Genomic DNA, 7,081 nt, shown 5'->3' with positions numbered 1-7,081 from the left:
ATCACAAGTCACAACTTTCTCAAGCAAAGTGAAAACAAAAACGTGTGCACTATTCCGTATTATATTTTTATATTTTGTTCTTCAATTCAAGCCTCTATTTTGCAATAGCCAAAGATTATTGTGGAGTTTCAGAGTTCAGTGTATTGATTCAAAAAATAGTGGAGTGTTTTTTGTTCGTTCTATTATCATAATTCAAGTCTTACGACAAGCATACTTGAGCAAAAATTTAATTTGATATCAAGTTATCCGTTCTTGAACCAGGTTCTATCATTCTATCTTTTTATTATTTTCTCATCTAAAATTTAGTATTTTGCTATTTAGTGCATTTTTAGATTATTTATTAGAAGATAAGTATGTCAAATAGAAAGTATGAATCTGGTTATGAAAAACTCAAGAAAAGAAGAAGAATTCAAAATTTAATACAATCTCAAAAAGGTGCTCTTGATAAATTTTTATTGAATAATAAAAATCTTGAATCAGAAAATTTGGGAGAGTATTCTCTAGATAAGCAAGTTAGTAATTCGGTTGAGTTAGATAATTCTAAAATTAATAATATTCAAGTAGAAAAAGAACAAGTAAGTGACAAGTTGGAAATAGATCCTCAAAAAAATCAAGAGCTTATAAATGAAATAGGTAATTCAACTCCTATAAATATATATGATCCTAGTCAATGGACTAATGTAGATACAAAGTTGATAGATCTATTAGTAGAAAAGGGACCGATTAGAATAATTGACACAAATTTTCTAAATGAAATTTTTCAAAACATTTTTCTACTACACATTATATTCAAAAATTGGCAAACGGTGAAAGACATAATAGAAGATGGTTAGTTTATTCTAAAGACTTAGATAAAGTATTTTATTTTTGTTGTAAGTTGTTTAGTTCGAGTTCCGGAACTTGCCGTAGTAAACTAGCTAGTGAAGGTAATAATGATTGGAGAAATATTAGTACTAAGCTCAAAACTCATGAAGCAACAAATGAACGTATTATTAAATGGGTTAGCTATATTGTCAATTGAGAAAGACTTATTAGGAGAAATTGATTATAAGAAAATTATTAGTAACTTTGCATCTAAAAAAACTAGAAAAATTGACTTAAAATAATAAAAAAAAAAAAAAATATTAAGGCCCCTCAATAAAGTTTGGCTTTAGGCCCCATGATACGTTGGGCCGCCCCCGGATTCAATCTGTATCCAAAAGACGCAAAGAAAGAAAAATGCCAGATGATTCAATCAAAGGAGAACTGCTAATTAGACAAAGAGTACTGCAAAATACATCATACATCAAATAGATAACAGTGGTCATCATAGTGACACAGAGTGTCCCAAATCACAATAATTAAATTGCAGGAAGCTGAGTATGATCATTAATATTCCTTTTCAAGAATTTTGGAAGGAAGGGATATAATTTACTCTGAAATTCCAGTACATAGTACGGAACCACCTGCATTGAAAAGTTTGCAGCCTGGTTCCAATTCACAGCTGTTGTAACATGTGATAAACTGAAAAAACTCCTTAGGCCCGGCGCCTGAAGGTGGCAACTCATGTAAGAAACTCTAGGATCACAATACTTTGGTCGACAAATCTTGCCTTCTGCATACTCCACATGAGTGCTTCCCAATAGCAACACTGTTTCAAAGACAATATTAATCCTAGCTTAAGAGTTTTATTCTTCTGTTTTGTTTTCCAGTTTTTGAAAGGAGGCAGCTAATATATATGCAGACTCCTCAAGTTTTATGTGTTATATGGCATACCATCATATTGAGTGTGCACGGATACTGACATTCTTGCATTGTTTGAATATCCTTTTCAGAATTCCGGGCTCCAATACTAATATGTTACATTTTTTATTTGTGTTTCAAGTATCTAAATATAAAAAAAGGGCAACTGGCCATTCTGTCAAGTCTAAATAATTGTAAAAGTATAATTCGATCGATGATAATATGATTATTATGGAATGAAAAGGTAAGATGTGCATTAAGTAAAAGGCATACCACATAGAAAGAGGGGAGTGAGGATTCCAACTTCGATGGTAGCCATATTGCTTGTTTACTGCTCTCTTTGTTGGAAGTGACTTTAGGAAATATTTATAGCTAGGGAAATATTAATTACACCTAAAAGAAGAAGGGACGCGACTTTAAGGAAGTATCTGTTGCGGAAGCCAAATGTATATAGTGTGAATAAGTCACAATTACTATACCAAAAATTATGACAGTCACCAAATAATAAATAAGACAATAAAGCAACAATAAATGGAACACCAGAATTTACGAGGTTCAGCTAATTTTGCCTACTCCTCGGACACAACCAATATTTTATTCCACTCCAAAAAATACAAGTGAAATAATACTAAAGAGAGAAGATACAAATGCCTTAAACAGATGAGAAGGCAAATGAGAGGTGTATTTAAATCCTAAACATTAAGCCTTCTTTTATAGGGGAAAAATCCCCCCAACCCTTCTTTTCCCACCGATGTGGGACAAAAGGTTTTGCCAAATTCAACAAATCTCCACCTTGGCAAAATTTCACATCTTCAATTTTCTCTCAATAACAAATTTTGGTTGTGTCTTCATCTTCAATCTTCAGTGTTCAACAATGTTGATCAAATCCAAACAATGTTGAAACTTGATCGCAGTCACCACCTTTGTCAGCATATCAGCAGGATTCTCCGTAGTATGAATTTTCTTCACTGTGACTCCTCCTTCTTCTATGATTTCTCGTACGAAATGATACCGAACATCAATATGCTTCGTCCTTGCATGATAAACTTGGTTCTTCGCTAATTGAATAACACTTTGACTATCACAAAAAATTGTGATACCTTTTTGTTCAACACCAAGCTCCTTTAGCAATCCTTGAAGCCAAATTGCCTCCTTCACAGCCTCTGTAATAGCCATGTACTCTGCCTCTGTTGTAGACAAAACAACTGTTGACTACAAAGTACACTTCCAACTAACTGGTGCCTTTGCAAAAGTAAACACATAACAAGTAGTTGATCTTCGTTTGTCCATATCACCCGCAAAATTTGAGTCACAATATCCAACTACAGACTGATTGTCTTCCTGCTCAAAAACTAACCCGACATCTACAGTATTATGAATATACCGTAGAATCCACTTCACAGCTTGCCAATGCTCCTTCCCTGGATTGTGCATATATCTGCTAATAACTCCAACAGCTTGTGAAATGTCAGGCCTTGTGCAAACCATTGCATATATCAAGCTACCAACAGCATTTGCGTATGGTACCTTTGACATATACTCTCGTTCAACTTCATCCATTGGCGACATAGTAGTACTTAGCTTAAAATGGGAAGCAAGTGGAGTACTACCTGACTTAGTCTTGTCATCTATGCCAAAACGTTGAAGTACTCTCTTCAAATATTTCTTTTGAGATAAACAGAGTTTCTTTGAACGTCTATCTCTAATTATCTCCATGCCAAGAATTTTCTTTGCCTCACTCAAATCCTTCATCTCGAACTCCTTCTTCAGTTAAATCTTCAACTTATCAATTTCTTCCGAATTCTTGGAAGCTATCAACATATCATCAACATATAGGAGAAGATATACAAAAGAATCATCTTTAAGCTTGTGCAAATACACACAATGATCGTATTTGCTTCTCTTGTACCCTTTCCACAACATAAACTCGTCAAATCGCTTGTACCATTGTCTAGAAGATTGTTTCAATCCGTACAACGATTTTTCAAGTTTGCACACCATATTTTCTTTTCCAGCAACTTTGAATCCTTCTGGCTGAGTCATGTAGATTTCCTCCTCCAAGTTTCCATGTAAAAACGCAGTTTTTACATCCATCTGAACTAGTTCCAAATCCAATTGTGCTACCAAAGCCAACATAATTCTAATGGAGGAATGTTTTACAACTGGAGAAAACACTTCATTGTAATCAATTCCCTCCTTTTGAGCATATCCTTTGGCCACCAATCTTGCTTTGTAGCGAACATCTAATTGGTTAGGAAATCCTTCTTTCTTTGCAAATACCCATTTGCACCCAATTGCTTTCTTTCCCTTCAGGAGATTGGCCAATCTCTATGTATGATTCTGATGAAGGGACTGTATTTCATCATTCATGGCAATCCTCCATTTATCTTCTTCTGAACTTTGGATAGCGTCTTTATAAGTGGTAGGAACATCATCAGCTACAATTGAGGTTGCACAAGCAACCGTCTCTATGAGACGAACATGTTTCGTTATTGTTCTTTTTGGCATGCTGGTTGCTATTGATTCAAGTTGTTGTTGAGGTTCCTGAGTTGGAATCTCCTCTACTGGCTCTCTTTCCAAAGGGTAATCTTCATTTGTTCCCTCCTCTGCTTCTTGTGTAGGAAAAATAAATTTTCCCTCAAACCTCACCTGCTTAGAAGCACCTTTATTTTGTTTGGTATCTTCTGTTACCTTATTTACCATAGCAGATTCATCAAAGGTAACATCCCCGCTGAATATTACTTTCTTTGTCATAGGACACCATAAGCGATATCCTTTGACTCCAGAAGTAATTCCCATAAAAATAACCTTCTTTGCCCTTGGATCCAATTTTGACTCTGTCACATGATAATATGCAGTTGAGCCAAACACGTGCAAAGAGTCATAATCTACAACAGGCTTTCCATACCATTTTCAAATGGTGTCTTGCCATCCATAGCAGTAGATGGTAAGCGATTAATGAGGTGGCATGCATATGTAACTGCCTCAGCCCAAAATTCTTTGCCCAAGCCAGCATTGGACAACATACACCGTACCTTCTCCAGCAAGGTCCGGTTCATACGTTCTGCCACTCCATTCTGTTGTTGTGTATGTCTGACAGTGAAGTGTCGGACGATGCCATCATTTTGACAGACCTTATTAAAATGATCATTTTTGTATTCACCTCCATTGTCTGTGCGAATAAACTTGATCCTCTTGCCTGTTTGATTCTCCACCATCGTCTTCCATTTGAGAAAAATTCCCAACACTTCATCTTTGCTCTTCATTGTATACACCCATACTCTTCGGGAAAAATCATCAACAAAGGTTACAAAATAGTGCTTCCCACCCAATGAAGGTGTTTTGGAAGGACCCCAAACATCAGAGTGTACATAATCCAAAATGCCTTTAGTATTATGGATCGCTGTACCAAATTTAACCCTTGTCTGTTTCCCTTTAACACAATGCTCACAAAACTCCAAGTTGCAAGCCTTGACTCCTTTTAACAATCCTTGATCTGATAGAGTTTTCAAAGATTTTCCTCCAGCATGTCCCAAGCGCATGTGCCATAGCTTGGTTGCTTCTGCCTCTTTGTCGTCACTGGATGTCACTGTCGCTGTCCCAATAACTGTACTACCACGATAGCGGTACATATTATTATTCTTCCGATTAGCCTTCATTACCACTAGTGCACCTGAGCATACTCTTATCACTCCATTTTCTGCAATGATTTTGAACCCTTTTGATTCAAGGGCTCCCACAGAGATGAGATTCTTCTTCAAGTCTGGTATATATCGAACATCGGTTAATGTTCTGATCATTCCATCGTGGTTCCTTAATCGTATTGAACCAATCCCATATGAGGTAAGAGAGCTGTTATCCGCTGTGTGAATGATTCCATATTCTCCTTCTTGAAAATCCACGAACCAGTCCCTGTTGGGACACATATGATAGCTACAAGCCGAGTCCATCAACCATATGTCTGATGATGTTGATGACACTGTTGTAACTAATGAGAAGTCTGAATCATCACAATCAGCTACATTTGAATCCATAATGGCCTTTCCATTATTATATTTGGCCTTATTCTTCAACTTCGGATAGTTTTTCTTCCAGTGCCCTTTTTCTCGACAAAAGGCACATTCATCTTTGCTGGGTCTGGATCTTGACTTGGATCTTCCCTTCTTTGTCCTCGTTTGATTTTGAGGACGACCCCTCACAAATAGTGCTTCTCCTTCTCCGCCCTTCTATTTTTCTCGCTTTCTTTGTTCATAGCTGTACAAAGCCGAACAAACTTCTCTGAGAGAAACTTCGTCATTTCCATGGAGTAGAGTAGTTTCAAGGTGCTCGTACTCATCAGGAAGTGACGCCAACAACATCAAGGCCAAGTCACCATCATCATAAGTTGTATCCATATTTTGCAAATCTGTGACCAACTTATTGAAACTGGTGATATGTTCATTCATCGTGGTACCAGGAACATAGGTGAAGTGAAACAGTATCTTCTTCATGTACAATTTATTTTGACTGTTTTTCTTCAAATATTTATCCTCCAGTGCTTTCCATAATTTACTTGCAGAAGTTTCCTTTGTGTATGGATATTTCTGCTCTCTAGCAAGGTAGAATCGAATGGTACCGCAAGCAACACGGTTGATAATTCTCCAATCTTCTTCTCCAATAACATCTGGTTTCTTTTCTTCAATGGCCAGATCTAGCCCTTGTTGAAAAAGGACATCTAGAACCTCGCCTTGCCACATCCCAAAATGTCCGGACCCGTCAAATATTTCAACCGCAAATTTCACATTTGACACAATTCTTGTCATAAGCGAAGATGCCAATGATGATGTGTTGTTGACACTTGATGTAGATTCTTCTTGTTTATTGTCTCCCATATTTGACACAAATATTATTTAATAGCTGACGACACAAATCAAGATTATTTCCTTTATGATGTAGAAAATCAGACTAAGCTGCAACCACAGAACATACTCAGACAGAACCCTGACTCAGTTACCAAGATAAATCTTTTCTGATGTGGAAGATCAGACTATGCTGCAACCACAGAGCATACTTAGACAGTACCTTGGCTCTGATACCAATTGTTGCGGAAGCCAAATGTATATAGTGTGAATAAGTCACAACTACTATACCAAAAATTATGACAGTCACCAAATAATAAATAAGATAATAAAACAACAATAAAGGGAACACCAGAATTTACGAGGTTTGGCTAATTTTGCCTACTCCTCGGACACAACCAATATTTTATTCCACTCCAAAAAATACAAGTGAAATAATACTAAAGAGAGAAGATACAAATGCCTTAAACAGATGAGAAGGCAAATGAGAGGTGTATTTAAATCCTAAACATTAAGCCTTC

Source organism: Nicotiana tabacum, chromosome 8 (genome assembly GCF_000715075.1).
Source record: "Nicotiana tabacum cultivar K326 chromosome 8, ASM71507v2, whole genome shotgun sequence".
NCBI classification, from domain to species: Eukaryota; Viridiplantae; Streptophyta; class Magnoliopsida; order Solanales; family Solanaceae; genus Nicotiana; species Nicotiana tabacum.
The sequence above is the reverse complement of the archived record's forward strand: the minus strand, read 5'-3'. Positions refer to the sequence as shown.